General features: G+C 39.7%; 1 protein-coding gene across 5 annotated transcripts in view; it reads left to right on the top strand.

Annotated features, from left to right (window-relative positions):
- The window catches only part of SPATA13 (spermatogenesis associated 13), a 354,900-nt gene that overhangs the window by 229,941 nt on the left and 102,288 nt on the right, over positions 1–22,671 (top strand). The gene's annotated exons all lie outside the window — the stretch shown is intronic.

Genomic DNA, 22,671 nt, shown 5'->3' with positions numbered 1-22,671 from the left:
TGGGTTAGATGTGTAGGTGTAGGTTTATGCAAACTGAGCAGAACCAACAAAGAGACTCTTATTAACCCGCTTCTTTGAGGAGGCTGTTGCAGCAAACACCAGGTTGCATGTTGTGACACTCGGGCATTTTTACAGCAGTGTTCCCTGCTGACCTCTTCTATGTAGACCTTGTACTGTCGCTGCTGTGCACCCTCAGACTTTCATGAACCATGAATTCCTCTGCCATCTGAAGAAAGGAGAAAGAAAAAGGCACAACTAGTTCTGGGTTTCTCTTGCAGAATTGTTGTGCTCCAAAGTCATGCCTGAGTCATTGGAGCTTTTCAGTGAAGCAGGTGCAGTTCCTGATTGTCAGGTGGCTGATTTTTTTTTTTTTTTCTCTTTTTTTCCCCTAGTAGTCCTACCTATCTCCATTTCTCAGCTAGCCTTTAACACACACCTGTTGCCTTATATGTCTCCACCTTTCTCTTTCAGAAGTTGGGTGGAGCACAGAGTACAGCTGCCTCTTCTTCACCAGACATTTATTTCTGAAGCTCTGGCATTTGATGCACACCTTATCAGGAATAAAAGCAAAATTTGAACTGCACAGTGATCTCATTTCCATCCGTGAGCACTTCTGGATTCTCTGCTACCCTAGTTCTTCTGTCCGTCTGCCTCTCCACAGCTCCTTTTTATTTTCCTTCTCCTCCCCCACTGAGTATGGGTGCCCTGCAGGATACTCCAATACTTTTTTTAAAAAATATTTTTAGTTACAGATAAACACAATACCTTTATTTGGTTTATTTAGTTTTATGTGGTGCTGGGGATCAAGCCCAGTCCTTCAAATGTGCTGGGCAAATGCTCTACCCCTGAGCCTCAACCCCAGCCCATCCCTTCAGCACTTTCTTCTCACCTGCAGACATTGCGGAGGCCACACCTGACACCTATCCCCACTGACTCCTGAGTGTCTTTTTTGCGTAAGACCTGAAGTTCTGTGAGTGTGGAATAGTGTGAACAGAGGCAGGAGTCACTTTAGAGACCAGCAGGCCTGCCAGGATGACTGAAGCCTCAGCGTCTGTGCTGAAGTTATGTGCCATGGAGTGAGTCTTACACCAAACGCTGTGCCCCACATCGTAAGCCCTCTCAGGATTTTGAGAACCAAAGTAAGGGTGTGTGAATGATGATGGCCCTGAAGGCAGACTGAGGTGATTGGCTTTTCATCCAGGAAGGGCTGGGGGCTGTTGAAAGTCACTGATGAGCATGCTAACTGGGGTCCCTCAGGAAGCCTCCCCTGGCATTTGGGCACTGGATGAACTGGAGAGTAGGAAAGAGGAAAAATGAGAATAGATCTTGAGAAGTAACGAAGCTTCTGGGGTAGGAGAGAGATAAGGGGAATAGACAGGAGGGACAAACAGGTCAAAACAGGGACAGATGGCAGGTTCAAAGATCTGGCAAGGGAACCTGAGTAGGATACCAGTGAGGACAGGGGAGGAAGATGAAGAATGCCTACAGGCAGTTCCTGATTTACATGGTTTGACTTAACAATTTTTTAGCTTTATTATGGTGCACATGTGGTACCTATTCAGTGATAACCTCAAATTTTGAATATGGGTCTTTTCCCAGGCCAGTGCTATGAGGTCTGATCCTCTTGATATGCTGGGTTGCAACAGTGACCTCTCCTATAGTCAGCTTCATGATCATGAGGGGAAACGACACTGAGCGGTGTGCTGTGCTGCTGAGCTAACATGTTTGCTAGGTTACGTGGATTCAGTGCATTCTTTTTTACTTGGTATTTGCAACTTACGGTGGGTTTACTAGAATATAGCTCTGTTGCAAGTCCTGGAGCATTGGTATTCCTGAGGCTGTGTGGGGAGCAACTGGTGGTGTTGATAGAAGATGCTGTGAGGTGTTATTTTATTGGGAAGCTAGTGAAAACAGGACTTCAGCTTGGTTGAGTCTGAGTACAAGGGGTGAATCCTGGTAAGAATGTTCCCTGGTTGTTAAGAGCTGGAAGAAAATGTGACATTGGTTACTCAGGCACATTGAGTTACCTGGAGAAACAAATTGAGTTTGGAACCTTGGGAATGGACAGAGGAAATGAGGAGATAAGAAGGAACTGAGAAAGAACAACCAGGTGGGAAGGAACAGGAAGACTCCTGAGATTGCATGCTCGGAAACCTAGAGACAAATCAGTAGTTATAGCATCAAAAGCTTCAGGCAAATCAGATTGGATTCTTTCTGAAGAGTTTTTTTGATCTGGCACTTAGCAGTACGTTAGCAAAATTAGCAAGCACAGTTTTAAGAGCCGTGGGAGGCAGAACCATGATTAGTGTGACAATATGAATTCTACACATGACAGACGTGCTAGGTGATGGAGCTGCAGTGATGAACATGATGGGTGTAGAGTCTGCAAGGGATGCACAGCAAGAGAAGTAATTGGGACTCTTCATTTGTGGTGTAAGTTGAGAAGAGATTTCTGAGAAATACAGAAACACAAAAGAGAAGCAGAGATAACAGAGGAGACTGTTCAGGTTCCAGGCCCATCTTCCCATGTTTGCATCTACGTTTCAGTAGCAGAGTCCTTGGAGATACCTCACTGATCTCTGCTGCCTTATGGCTTATGAACTTCAGTAGTTTAACCCAAGGACATTGAGGGGCCTCATGGAACATAGATTCTAGACCTGCAAGATTGTAGTGCTACACGGAGTGGCTAAAATATAAATTATATAAGATAAGTATTGATATATAAAATTATTTATATTTGCAATTAAAAATGGCCCAAACTTTGCATCCTTTGAAATATGTTATTGGAGAAGTTGTTCACGCAGTTAAATTATATTGAGATTTTTCTTTTACCTGGAGTCTATTGGAGTGGGACAGAAATTGGACAGAATTCCCAGGCTCTTTGCAGGATGAGTTGGAAACATGGAAAACCACTGAGAGAACAGCCACCACTGTGACATACAAGAAGCAAAACAGGGGGGAGGTAGGATGGGTGCTGTATTTGGTTCATATGGACATTAACCCACTCAGGATAATTCATGGACCATGAATATGGATTGATGATTCTCATTAGTTCTACCCCCCAGCCAAAATTAAAAATAGTTATTTTACATCTTATTAACCTGTAGTAGTTTTAGAACTTGGTAATCATTTTGATACTGCTGGTAATTGCATAGTGTGTACCCTGTAGGTTCTCAATTCAGCACTTCCCTGGCTGACTGGGTCTGCTCGATTCAACTGGAAAGACAAGGATTTCCTCTTTTAACACTCACCATTTTCTATTTCTGAATTATTTGTGCACTATTAAATGTTCTCTTTGAAGGTGTATAGAATCTGGGCCTCACCTGCAGGAATTTAATCAACAATTTTATCTGTACCTGTCCAGTGAACTCTACCATAGTTTTCTTATCTGAAGGACAGTTGCAGAATGCTTATTTTTTGGAATCATAGTAAAACAATGCAGGTGGTAAGGTTCAGTTATCACTAAGTTCATGGGAAGTGAACAATATGCTTTTTAAAAAATATTGTTTAGTTATCAATGAACATTTATTTATTTATTTATATATATATATATATATATATATATATATATATATATATATATATGTGGTGCTGAGAATCAAATCCAGCACCTCACACATGCTAGGCAAGCACTCTACCACTGAGTCACAACCCTGGCCCAACAATATGCTTTTTAAAAACAGCTTTCTTAAGTATGCTTTAGATGCCATGAAGTTCATCTATTTACTGGTCAACCTCACCTATGTGATTCCAGAATATTTTTATCATGCCAAAAAGAAACCCGGATATCTGTTTGTGGTCATCCTCCCTTTTTCCTCTCCAACCCCCTGGCAACCACTAATCTATTTTCTGTCTCTATGTATTTACCTATTCTGGACATTTCATATAAATGGAATCTTATAATATGTGACCTTTTACATTTGGCATCTTTTACTTGCAATAACGTTGTCAAGGTTCATTGATGGTGTAGCATATATCAGTACTTCCTTTTTATGACTGAAAAATATTCAGTTATGTGGATATATCATGTGTTTATCCATGCACCCATTGATTGGTATGTGGTTTGTTTTTACTTTTTGACTATTAGGAATAATATTTTTATAAACATTCATTCATGGGCAAGTTTTTGTGGATACATCTGTTTTCTGTTCTCCTGGGTACATCCCTAGGAGTGGAATTACTGGGTCTTATAGTATTAATATTTTCTGTTTAATATTTTGCGGGACTACCAAATTACATCCCTACCACCAGTGTCAGAGGTTTCTAGTTTCTTCATGTCCCTGCCAACACTTGTAGTTGTTTGGAACAATACCGCTTTATATCAGACTCTTAATTATTCAGGAGATGGTTATCTCTAAGGTGAGTTTTCTAGGGTTTTTGTTTCTCTTGTCTCCCAAGTTTCTGATTTGTTGGTTTCACTTTAATATCTAGTTTCACTTCCTTGGAGAGAGGAGGCTGAAGAGAACAAGGGAGAACTTAAATTGGTTAATGTAGCTACATATTAACACCTGTTAACAAGTTGGCTGGGAAGACTTAAGGGAGGAAGGCTGAATTTATTTGCTTACAGTGTTTTGGATTAATGGCAGGGGGACCTGTAGGACTGGAGATGTACTCTTGGCTTTCATAATAACTTGTAAATTTTGTGTTTTTGCTCATGAAAAAATTAAAAGTTCATGTAAACATGTTCTGTATTATCTGGTTGACCACCCTACATGGACAACTACAATTTTTTAGTGACTTTTTCTTTTTGAGTTTAATATCTTAATGCTAAGAAATTTAGGTAATGTGACAGTAACTAACTTAATATAGAGTTTTCAGAACGTCTTAGGGGATCAGGTATAAGTTTTTCTGAAAGCTTCATATCTGACTCAAAAAAATTTTTTTTTCTGACTCAGGTTGGGTAGGTACTCAGTGAGTGACCTTTTCCCACAAAGCCCTTATCATGGTGAGAAAGCAGGCAGGTTCCCAGGGACTAGAGACTTAGCATGAAGTGGCCTGTCACAAGTCAACATTGCTTTCATTGTCACACTCAATCTTTTAAATTTCACATGAATTTATAGTGTTTCATAAAGTCTATTCATATCATAAATGATATTTATTTTAATATTGAAGTCAAAGTGTGTAACATCAAATAAAAATAGCCACACTTTCCTCTGGCATCCTGAAAACTGTTCTGATGGATGTAGAGCAAATTTTTACAATCCTTTTCTCATCATCCATTCATTCCATAATTGTGTATTGATCTCCACACTGGGGATATAAAAAATATGAGGATGTTGTCCATTCTCTTTAAGAGTGTTCAAAGTACATGAGGAAACAGTATGAAGATATGGTGTAAGAAATCAAGTGCAAGTGAAGTAGGAAGTGAAAAAGACTCTGGGATGTTTTGGAAGAGGTGGGGCAGATGCTCGATTATTGGAGAATCAGCTGCAGAGGATGACAGTTCCATAGCCAGGTCCGGTTCTTCACACTTGTCATGTGACTTCAGCTCAGGTAGTCATTTACCCCTTCTAAGCATCTCCAAAGGATCACGCCTGATAAGTTCATATTGGAAACCTGGAGAACTGGAGTTTTCGAGAGGCAGTGTGGTGTGGTAGAGAAGAAATCAAACTTTTCTCATGGCTGTGCAACTCCAACTCACTTCCTGTGGCTTTGGGCCACTCTACAAGTGTCCACCACTTGGTAACCTTGTATGTACAAGAAAGGTTATTGAAGTTGTAGGTGGAAGAGAGGCAAGAATAACTAGTCCCTTCCAGGTCTTTTTACACGTGTGCCATTTGATATGGAATCTGGAGAATGAATAGAGCAAAGACAACATAATAAAAGCTGTGGAAATAATAAATAGGTCCATGTAGAAAAGCAAAGGAGAAAAGATAAAATGCACTTGGTGGATGGAAAAGTAGAGACAAAGAGAAGAGACTTTTGAGACTCATTACTATGGGTTATGTTTTTAGAAGGTCACATAAAGATTGCTGTTCATCTAAAAAGTAATTTTGATAGAAGGAAGACCAGTAGAATAGAGGAAGGGGGACTAGGGGGAAGGAGGAAGGGAGGCATTGGGTAACAAAACTGACCCAATTATATCATTCTGTTGTGTGTGTGTGTGTGTGTGTGTGTGTGTGTGTGTGTGAATATGTAACAATGAATCCCATTCTTATGTGTAATTATAATGCACTACTTTGAAAAATCACCAGTTTTAGTTGACTATAGGTAACATGTCTGACAAGGGTGTCCTGACATTTGATGGTTTGATTATGTATTACTTCCTAACCTGCAGTCCCCTTTCCCCAGGCCTCAGCCCACATATATTCCCAAGTCAGCCCATAGATGCTTCTAAACTCTCTCAGCAGGGAGGTGGGTTTGAGACTTAATCTTCAATTTGTTGCCTTGTGAATAAAGTCTTCGATGAAATTCTTCATTTCAGTGGTTAGTATATTGCATGGTGGGCAAAATGGGCCTGTTTTGGTAAAATGATTATCAAATAAACCTTAGGAAGATTATGTAATTCTTGGAATAATGTTTAGTTATTTGGAAAATGTCAGAGTTTGATCACACCACATTAATGTGGTTCATCTCCTGGGTGTGAGGTTATTACAAATATTTGCAATATTTGTCTGATAAAGTAGTTAACATAGCATAAAATAAAAGTGACATAAGATTTTTGCCACTGAGATTCCATTCTTGTCAGAATGGCAATTATTAAGAATAGAAGTAACAATAAATATTGGTGAGGATGTGGGGGAAAAGGTAGACTCATACATTGCTAGTGGGACTGCAAATTGGTGCAACCACTATGGAAAGCTGTATGGATATTTCTCAGAAACTTGGAATGGAACCATCAGTGGACCCAGTTATCCCACTCCAAGGTTTATGCCCAAAGGACTTAAAATCAGCATGCTACTGTGATGCAGCCACATCAATGTTTATAGCAGCTCAATTCACAATAGCTAAACTGTGGAACCCACCTAGGTGCCCTTCAGATAAATGGATAAAGAAATTGTGGTATGTATACATAGTGGAATATTACTGAGTCATAAAGAATGAAATTATGGCATTTGCTGGTAACTGGATGGAACCGGAGAGTATCACGCTAAATAAAATAAGCCATCCCAAAGAACCAAAGACTGAATTTGTTCTCTGATATGTGGATGCTTATTCACATGAAGGTGGGGGGGTGGCTAAGGAAAAATAGAGGTACTTTGGATTAGACAGAGGGGGGTGAAGAGAGGGGAGGGGGTATGGGAGTAGGAAGGATAGTAGAATGAATTGGACATTATTGCCCTGTGTACATATATGATTACACGACTCTACATCATGTTCAACCAGAAGAATGAAAAATTATATTCCATTTATGTATGATGTTTCAAAATGTATTTTACTGTCACATATAATTAGAAAAAAATAAAATTTTTAGAAGAAAAAATAGAATAAGCATATCAAAGCACAGCTTTCAAAGTATGAAAACATGACTTTTCTTTAAGTGCACCATGAACACATGTCAAAGATCTACTCAGCTCCTTAATGACGAAACCTGCAAAATGTTGCAGCTGGCTGACAAATCTTTGAGGAGATTTATAAATGCTGTTGGAAAAGGCATACTGAAAGGTTTGTTAAGTTAAAACAAAACTAGTTAATGTTCTCTAGGGCAGTAACTTGCAGTGATCTTTTCTGAAAGGTGGAAGTTATTTTGCATCATTGCTGGACAAGGAGAAAAAAAAAATCTACAAATTAACCTGTAACTTACCTAATCAGTAGTAAATAGCAAGTTACAATAATGTCCAACCTCCTAGAGAATGAAATAATCTTTGGGTAGATCAGTTAGACTGGCTCTGGCGTGGTATTGAAAGGTTTTCTGACCATCTTTGCTTTATTCCATGCTCTGGCTAATTTAAAATGTATTTATTAGGATATTGGAGAGGGGCCATCGATGACCACCATAATTGTTAGGATGCCTGAGACTTTACATGGTGGTCCTCAGGTCTCTCAGTGGGTATGCAGTTGTCCTGGAGACAGATTTATCTCCTGGGCCAAAGTTAAGCCTAAAACATATGCAGTCGGCTCTCCATAATGGTGAGAACCACATCCTTACATTCAATCAAATTCAGGAAAAAAAATAAGTCTATTCTGAGCACATATAGACATTTTTTCTTGTCACTTTTATTCCTTAAAATATATGGCATAACCACTATTTACGTGTCATTTCCATTGCCTGAGGTGTTGTTATGAGTGACCTAGAGATGGTTTAAAGTATACAGGAGGAGCATTTACAGTATAAATTTATACTATATTTGTGTATATACTATATACTATATTTATAGTATATCCTATTTTGTATAAAGGACTTGAGTGTCAATGGATTTTGGTGTCTGTGGGTTAGGGGCTAGGGAGGGGGGTCCTGGATCCCCTGCAGATACCCAGGTGGTAGAGTAACTTCCTAGCATGTGCAGGGCCCTGGGTTTGAACCCTAGTGCTGGAAAACACACACACACACACACACAAAGCACAGCTGTTGTTCTTGTAGCTTCTCACTTTCCCACTGTACCTCTCCTATTAACCTTATTGTATTTCTAAATTCACTGGACTGAATATCAATTCTTACCACTTCCCCCTTACTCCCATACAAGCGCAGACTCAGAGGAAGTCACTTTATAATAAATCAATAAGCCTATTTCAAATATAAATTGCTTTTCTGAATGTCTCATAAATGAGAAAAAAAAAAAAAAAAGGTTCAGAGATTTCTGAAGCACCTTGCCATTAAATTCTTCAGACCTGGTTAACATGATCCACATCTGTGACAAAGGCCTTGTCAAGTTTGGTTTGGGGTTACTATAGAGGTATTCTTCTTTTTTATTCTGCTGGCAGTTCATATCACTTTCCTAAATAAGTGTTGATTGGAATTTAAAGCTGGGTGTATGGTCAAGTAAGGAGGGGAGTTTTGTTTTATAGTCTTTTGTGCTTGTTCTGCAAAACCTGGGTAGTATTGTGTGAGCGTGTCTCATGTGTTGTCATTAGGATGTGGAAAGTTCAACAAAGTGAGGTGAGTATCAGCAGCAGTATCAGATTGTCAAATAATAATTAGATAGATACCTCCTACTGAGTGAAGCAGAACCTTTTCTGCCACTGATATAAGGAACTAAAATATACATGGTATATTTTGAGAAAGAAAAATCATAACTCAGAGAAAACCTCAGAGGTTTTGAATTCAGTCTCCACTCCAACTGCATTCCATGACTCTATTTCCTGAGCCCTCCCAGGGGGAGGGGGTGGGGGTGGGGGTGGCAGGGAGCCTGAACTTTCTAGACAGCATGTTTGTGAACACACCTTTGATTCAGTGGATCCTCTGCGGCAGAATGAAAAAAGTCTCATCTTGCATACTGATCTACCAGAGTGTCCATCCGAATAAGTGTCTAATCTTTCTTTCAAAGGAAAATCATAGTCATCTTCCTTGGAAGCTGTGTTCTTAAAGTTGTCTCAGAATCCTTCTACTGTATGCGAAAAGATACAGGTGGCAAAAGCATTGTCCAAACAACTTAACGTATTTTTGTGGTTTCCTTCCAGTTGTGGTCCTTGGAACCGAATAATACATATTAGTACATTCAGTGTGTGAGCTTAAGAGAGGAATGGGGAAGACTTTACCTCTTTTGATTTAAGTCCTGTTGTTTGCTAGGACTAAGAATTGATTGGAATTTTCGATAGGTACATGGCAATATCAGATCACATTCACCATCCAGCTCACCATATTTTTGGGTTCTTTTTTACATGAATTGCTTTCATGTCAAGCATTCCCATGTTGGCCATGTATGGCTAATTTTTAGCCTGATCTTTTAACTTTAACCATGAATACTTATAATAACAGACAACACCTTTAATAATAATATTTATCTTATCAGTGAGAAACAATGGCATGGTGATTAAGGGCTTAAACCTGGAATCAGCATACAAGTTGAAATCCCAATTACTTTGCTTATTAAAATGTGGCCTTAAGATGACATGATAATGCCTGTAAAGTCCTTTCCATAGCTCCTGGCAAATGGTGAATGATCTACCATGAGAGCTGTTATTATTTTCTTTGCCAGACTTGTACTAGAGCTCTTCGATAGGCATTTTTTTATTTAACCCAACTACAACTTGATGAATACTGTTGTTATTCCTCCTTTGTTTAGATCTGAGAACTGAAAGTTCACATTACTCATGTAACCTGTTCAGGGATATGAAGTCACTGAGTGGTGTGACAGGAATTTGAACACAGGTCTCTCTGATGCTGAATGGTCTGACCCTTTCTTTAGCACTTGTATATCTTTTAAAAACTTTTGTCAAATATGTAATTCGTGCACATAATGTGACATTTAAGGATGGAGATTAATAAACTGTATGTACTATAGAAGCTGAAATATAAATACTAGTGTTTTTGAATGTCCCAACTTGTCCTCAACCCTCTCTACACCCAGAGATAACTGTCCTTCTGAATTTGAGAATCATCACTCCCTAACTTCTTCATTCGTTTTCCACATATAAATATACTCTTAAACAATGTTTTTCTTTATGCAACTATTGGAATAAACATAAAACATGAGCTATATATATCAAACAACTTTATTTTGTTTTTTCCCCTGTGGTCTCCTTAAAATACCTGCTCTGGATGAAAACTCAAGCAGGCCCTATGATTCTTGTGGTCACTATTGGGTCGTAAAAATTTCACAGTCACTTCAAGTTAAAAAAAAAAAAAAAAACCCAAACCACCCATTTCTGCAATTAAAATGTTCAATTTTGTATAATAATCAAAATGATAATTTTGTTTTAAAATCGTGTCCTTAATACTAAGAGGTCATGTCTTACCTCCTTGTTCTTTTTTTCTCTCTCAGACATATTATTGGTATTCCAAGCCTTCTGTTCTTTCACATAAAATTTAAAATTTAATGACAGTCACATACACACACTAATGCACACACTGGGTTTGGAATTTAATTGGAGATACAATGGTTTCTCTGTATCCTTGGGGAATTGGTTTCAGGGTCCCCTCCCCACAATGGATGCCAGAATCCATGGATGCTCAAGTCTTTTACATTTGTTCTTTTTATATATACATGGCAGTGAAGTCTCTTATATAAAATGATGTCATATTTACATAGAAACTACACTGTGCTCCTGCAGACTGTCTTTTTTCATCCCCAACACCCCCTGTGCATCTGGGAATCAAACCCAGGGCCTTATGCAGAGACAGGAACTATACCTTTGAGCTAAAATTCCAAGCCCTCGCATATACTTTAAACCATCTCTACGTTACAATACCTGATACAACGTGCACGCTGCATAAATAGTTGTATTGTTTAAGGAATAATGACATGGAAGAGAGTCTGTACATGTTCAGTACAGATGCATTTTGTTCTGATTATTTTCGATCTGTGGTTGGTTGCATTTGTGGAAGCAGTACCATAGATAAGGAGTACCGGCTGTATTTTTGAGTCTTGATGTTGTTATGGTATTAGTTTTTCATCTGCCTTTTACAGTTTGTGTGCTGTACTAACCCAAGGGGTGAATTTTTGAGAACTTCCCTAGACAAGCTTGGACTCTTGTACTTTGTACAAAGTTCTAGATGGCCTAAAATTGCCACTTGCTTATTAGCTGCTTGTTATTTAAATTAATAATCAGTATTTTTTAAGGACTCTTTTAGGTTTACAGAAAAATTGGTCAGCAAGTACAGTTCCCAGTGCCCCCTCTCCCCTGCACACACAGATTTCCCTATTGTAATCATCTTTATACTCAGTATTAATAACATTAACTAAAATCCATAGTTGACCTGAGGGTTCCCTCTTGGTGGTGTTCATTCTGTGGGTTTTGACACATATCTACCATTATACTATCATAGAGTATCTGTCCCCCCGATCCTCAGTGCTCTGCCTTTTCATCCCTCCCTCCCTCCAACCTCTGACACCCACTTATTTTTTTACTCTCTCCATAGTTTTGTGATTTTCAGAATGTCACTTAATTGGAATTATACCTATGGTATATGGTTTAATATAAGCAGAATGCATTTAAGTTTCTTCCCTTTCTTTCTGTGGCTTGATGACTCATTTATCTTAGCACTGAATAATATTCCATTGTCTGGATGTACTGTGGTTTATCCGTTTACCCACTGGAGGACATCTTGGTGGCTTCCAAGTTTTGACAGTGATGAATTAAGCTGTTTTCTTCTCTCAGGTTCCAGTTTGTAAAAGCAGGCTTTGAGCAAAAGTCTTTATTTTTTATCATTTCTAACTTTCAAAATTGCCAATTGTGAGAAAAGCTGACGACTAAGAGCAGGAAAATGAAGATAAATGGCATTTTCAAGTCAGATGGAAATGGTCCACAGAGAGGAGGAGAAGCCTGAGGGAGGAAGAGAGGGGAGTAAAGTGGGCATGAGGTGATAAAAGAAACTTTAGGTCAGAGACTTGCATGGAGGCAAGAACAGCAGGATAGGAATGGGTTTTAAAACCCTGAGCAAAATCAGGACAGCAAAAAGTCCCAGCTGTCCTGTGGGTGGGTGTCCCGCCTGTGGGCTGTAAGTCAGACTGAGAGGAGGTGGGAAGGCATTCCATGGGGTTCAGTAATGGAATTCAGGACATCTGCCACTCAGTTGCTGAGAATGGTGTTTCAGCTTTTTACCAATATTGCATGTGGAGCTAGAAAGGAAGGGCTGGGGTGTGGACAGGCATGGATGTATCCTCCTTGGCTGGTGGATGGTCAGGTCAGCTGGGAACAAGAACCACAACAAGATCAGACACATGGGTTGATGCATCAGACACACCTGTGATGGCCCAGAGCTCTGCTTGTCACCAGCACAGTGCAAAGGGAGGTGCTGTTTCCCAATCTGAACTGCAGTGTGTGCTTGGGTGACTCACCCGCGCCCAGAGTCTAGTATGAGAAACCTGTCTGCCTTCTGGATCAAGACGTTGAGGCTCTATCCAGGAAACTTTATTATTATTTTTTTTAAAGAGAGCTCTTTCTGTGGTTCTAATAATTTCAAGTCAAAGGAACGAGGTTTTCTCCCCTGTGTAATTTAAGGTTATGCCATGGAGGAAAGTTGATGTCAAATGGCAAATTGAAAGCTTCCTTTTAAACTCCCTAAAAAGAACGATAGAAAAAACATCAAGAGAGAATAAGACTTCTTTTTGAGCTTCACTGGCAGTAAAGATAGCAAAGTTGTACAGTATGCTACAGATTTTTTGAGGTGTTCTGAAAATATTGAGGTAAAACAAGTTTGGCTTTTCATTGTCCATGCTCACCACATAGATAACTTCCAGGACTTCAAAACCTGTGGGGATTTCTCCCCACCAGAGATAAGCCATCCGTTTTATAGAGGGCCCTCTCATTCTGTTCAAGTCTGATACTGTCTGCCTGGAGGTAGCATCACATCCCACAGGTAGAGGACTCAGTCCCATCAGACTCCCCATTTCAGACCCAATTTAAGTCCAGGGTTCCAGATCATCTGACTGACTAGCTACAGATTGGGATTTCCATGACCTTGCTTCAGGCTTTAGAAATTTGCTAGAGCAGCTCATAGAACTCAGGGAAACACTTCCTTCCATTTACCAGTTTATTATGAAGAATATTTTAGAGGATACAAATAAAGAGGCAGATAAAGAGATACATAAGGAGAGGATTAAATGGGTCCTGAACTCACAAGTCTCCATCCCATCCCCGTGGCATTGGGGTGCGCCACACTCCTGTAATGTGGGTGAGTTCTCATTCAGCTTCCTGTAAGCCTGCACCGGTTTGGCTGTCCTACAACTCTCTGAACCCTGTCTTTTAGAGTATTAATAGAGACCTCATCACATAATCATGATTAAAGCATGGGCAATGATGTAGAAATGTGACTGAACAAAAAGGATATGATTTAATGTTAATAGGCCAGGTGCAGAACCCATCCAGGCCTGTCCAGATTCTTCTTGGCCTTTTTGTGCAGCAGTCTTTCCTTCTGATGAGACAGGATCCCTTCTGAGAAGGAATTCTTATGATCCACTATCAGACAAAGTAAGGCGGAGAATTTCTTTGTGACCAGCTTCAGGATGGAAAGGTGGGACTGGGGAATAATGTTTGACCGCTAGAAGAACAGAATCAATTATTATGGTTTATACATGAGGTGTCCCCCAAAACTCATGTGTGACACAATGCAAGAAATTTTGGAGATGAAATGATTGGGTTATGAGAGCCTTAAATTAATCAGTGCATTAATCCATTGATCTGAATTAACGAACTGGTAATTGGCAGGTAGTGTGTGGCTAGAGGAGGTAGGTCACAGGAGGTTTGCCTTTGGGGTATATAATTTGTTGCTGGTAAGCAGAGTTCTCGCTCTCTGCTTCCTGTTTGCTATGTCCTGATCTACTTTTCTCCACTACATGCTTCTGCCCTGAAGTTCTGCCTCCCCTCAGGCTCAGAGCAATGGAGTTGGCTGTTATGGACTGAGACTTCTGAATCTGGGAGCCCCCAATAAACCTTTTCTCTTCCAAAATTGTTCTTGTTGGACCTTTTGGTCACAGCAGTGAAAAAAACTGACTCAGACACCAATAGAATATGTGATAATTATAAAAGGGGATTTGTTACATTAGCTTACATGTTCAGAAGCTGGACAGTCTCACAGTGTTCATCTGCACACTTGGAGAGTTAGAGAAACCAGTAGCTACTCAATCCAAGAAACTGAAACTTCAAAACAAGAGGAACTAATGATGCAGCCCCAGTCTAAAGCTGAAGGCCTAGAAGCTCTGTGGAATTGCTGCTGTGAGTCCATGGTGAATGGCTGAAGAAGCTGGGGTCTGATGTCCACGAGTGATATTAGCAGCAAAAGACACACCTGCCCAGGAAGAACTGAACTTGCATGGCTGTCTGGCTTCCTCATCCTGCTTTTGCTCCATCCAGGCCTCTAGCCTATTGGACAGTGCTACCCACGCACATTCAGCACATTCAGGGTGTATCTTCACCCTCAGTCCCAGGACCCAGTTATCTCTGGAAACAACATTGCAAGACCCACACAGTGTGCTTTACTAATTTCCTAGGCATCTGTCAAACCAATTGAGTTGACAACCAAGATTAACCATCATACCTGACTTGGGGAAGAGACATTCTAGTTTTTATGACCTGCCTTGGGGAGGAAAAGAAGCAGGGAGGGCAAGAGAAGGTCAAAGAGGACAGTTTTGCTTTCTAATGCTGGTTCTGGGACCTAAAGTGCCCAGCGTTATAACTATCTTCCCCTTTTATCATTCAGAAATTATTCTGAAACTGTTTCAGGAACCAAGGACGAAAGACTGAATGCTGTGTCATTATTATTCTAGTCATTTAGAAAATAACAAGGACTATTATGGGAGTTATGAGCCAAGAATCAAAAAATATTTATGTAATAGCATCAAAGGCATGGATTTGGGAATTACTAGATTGTGACTCTTCTGACAGAAATCTGTTATTTGTATACTTAAAAACCTGTTTTCCCTTGAATTATGTGACCTGTTGTCTCGATCCTCCTCATAATGTTTATCAGACTGTTAATAAGGGTATTATGATTAAGATTCAGTTTTTAATTTTTAACAGCTTTACTGAGATATAGTTTATTTACCATGAAATTTACTCACTTTAATTATACAATTCAGTGATTTTTAGTACACTTACAGAGCTGTGCAACCATCCCTATAATCTAATTTGAGAAAGTTTCCATCCTTCCCCCCTAAAAAAAAAAAAAAAAACTGGTGCCCATTCATAGTCATTGCCTGATTCCTCCTTCAGCCCCAGACAACCTCTAATCTGCTTTGTGTCTCTGTGGACACACCCTTTCTGGACTTCTCAGTGTGTCTAGAATCATAATAAAGAATCTTTATTCTTTCTCTTATTAGCCCAATGCTTTGGAAGTTCATCTGTGTCATGGCAGTATTTATTTTATATAATAATAATAAGTTGTGTTTGAGAGAATTTAATTCAGAAAACTGTTAATCACCTCATTCCATGGAAGAGTTTCTTCTACCATTGAACCCCCAAACCCTCTTGTCACAGAGCTGTGCAACCACACTGAATAGGTGGCCCAGGAACAGTAACTATTCTTTTTTGGAGGGAGGGAGGTACTGGGGATTGAACCCAAGAGTGCTTACCCACTGAGCCACATCCCCAGCACCCCACCTCCTGCCTTTTAAGATAGGGTCCAGCTATGTTGCTTAGGGTCTGACTAAGTTGCTGAGGCTGGCTTTGAACTTGAGATCCTCCTGCTGCAGTGTCCAGAGTTGCTGGGATACAGGTGTACCATTGCCTGGCCAGGAACACTAACTATTCTGCGCATCAGCATTTAGGGCAATTTAGATCCTGTCTTGAATGGTACACTCTTGAACCTTACCTGTGGTCAAGTGCAGTGCTTGAGTTTTCTGGTCCAGGAGCAGGTGAGGCACCCAGCACTGGCCTCAGTTCCTATTTTTTATTTTCACTTGTATTTTAAGGCATAATGTTAAAGAACTCCTGTGACTTTTTTTTTTTTTTTTTTTTTTTTGGTATCTGTAAATTGGGGAAGAAAATTAGAATAGAGGTTTAAAAGTTGAAGGGAGTAGGAGGAAGGAATTTTGCAAAATAATAGATAATAGATCCAGTGTTCTGAAGACAGAAGAAAGTCAGAACCATCTCATTAGGCAAGGTTCTTCTTTTATCCTTCGTCTCTTTTTACATTTCTTATTTGAGGTAAGAAATTTCCATTAAGCAAAGGTAGTCAAGCACTCCTTGGAGATTAGAATAATGTGATGTGCACCATTTATTTTGTGAAATAAAAATGTTACAAAGCCCAAGCATTTCACTCGCCTGCCCCATTTAGGGGGAAAAGTAGTTGATAGGAAATAATAAAATGCATCCTAGGAAGTGATTCAGAGCTCCCAGATTTATGGTGGAATTTTGTTGTCAAGATTTCTGAAGTTGAACTTAAGGTTGCCTGTTTCTCCACATCTCTCCCAAAATCATAAAGGACCATTATGCAGAGGTCGCGACATAAATTAACACTAGGGTGATCATACTGATAATACGGCACTTCAGCTTGTTGACATCTGTTCTCCAGAATCCAGAGGGGCCTAAGAAGCACAAGCTACATTTCATAAAGTCTGTTTTGGTGACTGGCTAGTTGGTCAAGTGTCTGATCAAAGAAAAGGGCAGAAGTCCTGTGACCTTAAAAATTATTTCCTTGAAGTTTGCTGTTGAGGGTTCTACATGCTATGTAGTTCTCCATGTACAGTGTCTAGGTGGCCAGTTGCATGTGTGTTATGGAGAACATGACTTCAGTAACAGGCCCTTGCGCTCATTTCATGGCTGAAGGCAAAAAGTGGAATAGGGTATTTTATGGGGCTTAAATTCAGGGTATTCCAGTTCTCAGACTTGCTTCTTTTTTTCTTGATGGTACATGGAAGAAGACACTGGAAGTCATTTTTTTTTAGTATTACAAAGTTCACGTAATTTGTGTGTATGTGTGTGTGTGTGTGTGTGTGTGTGTGTGCTGGGGATGAAATCCAGGACCTGGCACATGCTAGGCAAACACTCCATGAGCTCCATTTTACCCAGCCCAAGAAGAATTTTTGTAGTCTCCCACAGAAGGTTAAGTTTACTTTGTAGACCTCCAAACTTAATGTTTACAAAGAGCCCTTGAAGTTACATCAAATATTTATCGAGCTGCTATTAGGTGCCAAACCGTGTGCTATATATATGTATATGCTGTGACTAAGGATGACTAAGAGAGGTCCTATCTTTATGGGGTATGTTTGTTTGGATCAGTCATGCAAAAGAATAACACTCCCACCCACCCCCTGCCCCACTGAATCCAGGGATGCTCAACCACTGAGCTACATCCCCAACCCTTTTTATTTTTTATTTTATTTTGAGACAATGTCTTGCTAAGTTGCGCAGGCTGGCCTTGAACTTGCAATTCTCCTGTCTCAGTCTCCTGAGTCACTGGGATTACACCATCCACCCCTATGCCCAGCAAAAGCATAACTTTATATCACGTGGTGTGTGACCCATGAATTGTGGCCAAGCATTATGATTAATACAGCAGTTGTCAGTGTCAGGAAGCCACTGGGGGAACTTCACCTCCTGAAGGTTCTCTAACTGAAGTTCATAGACAAGTTGAATTTATCCATAGGAGATAAGGCAGGATGCAGATCACAGGGTTTTATAATAACAATAAAGGATTGACAATAATAAATATTAATAACAACAGTTATAACAATATACTGTAATAATGTTATAAGAATGCGGTCTGTCTCAAAATATCTAGTTGCCATCTCAGTTATCAGCTAGATTGTCACTGTATCAAGCAACCCTTATTTTATTGAATCGTGGCCAATGATGCTGACAATTTGGATATGCCAAAAAGAAGCCAAAGAGAAGACGTGTTTCCTTTAAGTGAAAAGGTGAAAAACCATTTCCTGAGGTTAAAGAAAATCATGTGCTCTATGGTAAGAATAAATCTTTTATCTGTGAAATTGGGAAGATGGAAGAAATTCATGTTGTGTTTGCTGCCTGGTTGACTGCAGGCTACTGAAAATGGAGAATGAGACCTCAGAATAAGTAGTGGTGGAGGTTGACTACTGTAGGCTGCCCGTCTGTCTGTCTGATGCACACTGTTTATCACTGTCTATCCATCTCATCTACCTTTCTCAATCTCATCTATCCGTCTGTCTCCCCTTCTCCTTCCCTTCCCTGTCTGTCTGTCTACCTGTCTATCCACATATAAAATCTCTTGTTATCAGGAGTCATGCAGAGGAAAAGTGATCAGCACTTCCAGGTGGGGAGCTATGGAAGAACTTTTAGCAGGAAGTGACACGCCTTGTTCTTGTCAAAATTGGCACAATAATTTGATTCTGAAATTGCTTGGTTAGCAGGCTGGAGGAAGGCAGTTAATGCCGAGTGAGGCTCGGAGTTGCTGAGTGTGCTCAGAATCAAGGACCTGGTGGCCTCCCAGATTAGGGAAGGAACTGGGAAGGGTAACTTGATTCCAGTGATAACTGTAATTAGAGTGTCCAATCCTAAACAGGCTGGTTGACCTGTGCTCTGTAGTCCTCTGGAATGGAGGTTCCATTCCAGATCACATGATTGTGGAATCAAATACAGAATATGGAATGTGACCCAGAAATTTTGAAGTTAAAGAGTATAATTTCATCATCTCCCCTTATTGTTGGAGTTCAGGGAGTGAATGTGGTTGGAACCCAAGTCTCAGCCATGATCCCTTCTCTGGATGTTCACATTGGCTTTTCTCCAGCTGTTGGCCAGTCATGCAGGTAGGGAGGACCAGTGTGTGTGTTGGGGCAGGTGGGAGGGCTTTCTGTTTGATTTTTAGCTGCAGATAAGTTTAGCCCAACTTTTTTTTTTTTTTTTTTTGACACTTGATAAATACTCATTTATTTGTTTATTGTACAGAAAGTGATAGGCAGAGGTTCAAATCCTGATCATCCTCTCTTGGTAAACTTTGAGCAAACCGCTTTGGCTTTCTGATGCTCAGTTATTAAAGCTGTGAAACAGAATCAATAATACAGATCTCATAGGGTTTCTGTGAAAATTAAATGAGTAGCAAATGCCTATAACAGGAGCTCAATATGTTTTGTTTTTTTTTTTTACCTTTTTTTTTATTGTAAACAAATGGGATACATGTTGTTTCTCTGTACATGGCGTAAAGGCATACCATTTGTGTAATCATAAATTTACATAGAGTAATGTTGTTTGATTCATTCTGTTATTTTTTCCCTTCCCCCCCACCCCTCCCACCCCTCTTTACCCTCTATACAGTACTTCCTTCCTCCATACTTGCCCCCCTCCCTAACCCTAACTCTAACCCTAACACTAACCCTTCCCTCCCCCCCATTATGTGTCATCCTCCACTTATTAGTGATATCATTCGTCCTTTGTGTTTAGCCCAACTTTAAGTCTTTGACAAAGCCCCTTTATCACAAGAAATATCTGACATTTCTATTTATTAAGTACTTTTAATCAGCTGTCTGGAAAAGGATATTTGTAAGTATAAAGAGAAAGGAGAAAATTAAGAAAAACTTCTGCTTCTTCAGAAATCACTGTGCTTGGTTTAATTTTAAGTCAGTAGTCACTCCATTATTGAGGACTGGATGTTTTTCTTTTTTAACCTTAAGTTTGCCAAAATTATGTGAACAATCCAAGGGTCCTGGAAAATAGGGATGGCTAACTATGATTTTGTTGTCATCATCTTCTGGAAAAAGGCCCCTGTGATCTCTTAGCACAGAAGTGGGGACTTAGTGACAGGTACTTAGGAACAAGGTGTGTCAGGAATTGAACTTGAAAATGAATCTAATCTTAAGCCTCTGCTAGACTTTCAGTTGTCTTAGCTGAATAGAGGCATAAGACTAACTTAATTTCATTTTTTTTTGGCAGTGCTGGGGATTGAACCCAGGGCCACTCTACCAACTGAGTTATATCCCTAGCCCCTAACTTAATTTCATTTTTAATTTTCAAGTATCATTGTTTTTGGTGAAAATAGATTGCCACACTTATGGTAGTATTGGGAGGGGGTTAGAAATGAAATTTCTTGCCAAAGTTTATTTGATAAAGTTGAAAGAGGCTTCCTGGTGCATTAGCATCATATTCTTGGAGTGCCCAGAGCACCTAAATAACAGGTATAAAGACAGAAATCCTGCAGGCCTCACAGGAAATCCACCCATGTGGCTATTAACATTTGAATTCCCCCTTCCAGGTAGCTTATCTCTACCTTCAGAGGTGTTTCTGGGGCCACTGCACTGGTCTACCCCCTCTGGTTCTGATTATTGTCCAAAGGATAGAATTGCTTTGGATCTGTGTGTCATTGCCAGGCTTCTGGTCTATTCCAGGCCCAGCACATATCTTCAGCCACCTCCTGGACATCTCACTGACATGTTGCAGAGACAGTCTACCTGTCTACTTGCCTGCCTGCCTATGTGTCTGTCCATCCATCTATCCATCCATCCATCCATTCATCCATCTAGATATCTAGATATATAGATATATTCGCGATATTTTTTTCCCCTAAAATTTTCCTAGTTTTCTTGGAGACAGTTGACAAATAAAAATCATGTATCCTCATGACTTGGGATATAGCTCAGTGGTAGAGTGCTTTCGTAACATGCACAAGGCCCTGTTCCTATCTCCTGCAGTATATACACACATATGCACTAACAGTTGTATACATTCAAGGTATACATCTTAGGTTTTGATATAAGGATACATTATGAAATGGTTAGTACCATCAGACAAATTAACTTAAATCAGTCACTTCATATAGATACCAGTTTTGGGGGAGGTTAAGAATAAGATTTACTCTCAGTATATTTCAGGCTTGTAATACAGTTTTATTAGCTCTAGTCACCATGTTTACATTAGATCTTCAGAACTTACTCATCTTAAAGCTGAAACTGTACTCTTTGATGGAGATCTCCATTCCCCTAACCACACACCCCAGCCCTTGGCAACCATCGTATGACTTGCTACATTTATGTGAGGTCATGCAATATTTGTCTTTCTGTGTCTGGCTATTTTCACCTAGCCTAATATCCTCCAGTTCCATCCATGTAGTAACAAATGTCAAGATTTCCAGCTCCTTTTTTTTAACAACTGAATAACATTCCGTTGTATACATATATAACATTTTCTTTATTCATTCATCTGTTGATGGACACTTAGGTTGCTTCCACATCTTGGCTCTTGTGAATAATGCAGTGAACATGGGGGTACAGATGTCTCTTCAACATACTGATTTCATTTCCTTTGGAATAGGCCTGATAGTGGGCTTGGTGGATCCTCTGGTAGTACTATGTTCATTTTTTGAGGAACCTGCATGCTCTTTTGCATAATAACTGTACCAGTGTGTAACACTCCCCCAGGAGTGCACAGGGTTTCTTTTCTCCATATTCTCATCAGCGCTTGTTATCTCTTGTCTTTTTGATCATAGCCATTCTAACCAGTGTGAGGTGATATCTCACTGTGGTTTGATTTCCATTTCCTTGATTTCTGGTCTTGAAGACCTATCCATATACTTGCTGGCTATTTGTACATCTTCTTTAGAAAATTGTCTATTCAAGTTCTTTGCCCATTTTGTAATGGGTTAATTTGCTATTGTTGTGGATGAATTGTTTGAATCCCTTACATATTTGGGTATTAGACCCCTGTAAAGGATATATAGTTTGCAAATATTTTCTCCTATTCCACAGGTTGCTTGTTTCGGTTTTATTTTTTGTTTTTGTTTTTGCTGTATAGGACCTTAGTTGATATATAGTCCCATTTGTTCATTTTTCCTTTTGTTATCTGTGCTTTTATTTGTATATCCAAACACTCATTGCTATAACCAGTGTCAAGGACCTTTCTCTATTTTCTTATAGGATTTTAATGGTTCTAGTTCTTATGCTCAAGTCTTTAATCCATTTTTGAGTTGATTTTTGTGTATGCTCTAAGGTAAGGAATTAGTCTTCCTTTGCATGTAGATATGCAGTTATCCCAACACCATTTTTTTCTCTCTCTCTTTTTTTTTTTTGTACGAGGGATTGAACCTAGGGACTTTTAACCACTGAGCCGCATCCCCAGCCCTTTTTTATATTTTATTAGAGGCAGGGTCTTGCTGAGTCGCTTAGGGTCTTGCTAAGTTGCTGAGGCTGGCTTTGAACTTTCTATCCTCCTGCCTTAGCCTCCTGAGCT

This window comes from Sciurus vulgaris (assembly GCF_902686455.1).
Source record: "Sciurus vulgaris genome assembly, chromosome: 4".
Classification (NCBI taxonomy): Eukaryota; Metazoa; Chordata; class Mammalia; order Rodentia; family Sciuridae; genus Sciurus; species Sciurus vulgaris.
This window is presented reverse-complemented; position numbering and strand designations above follow the sequence as displayed.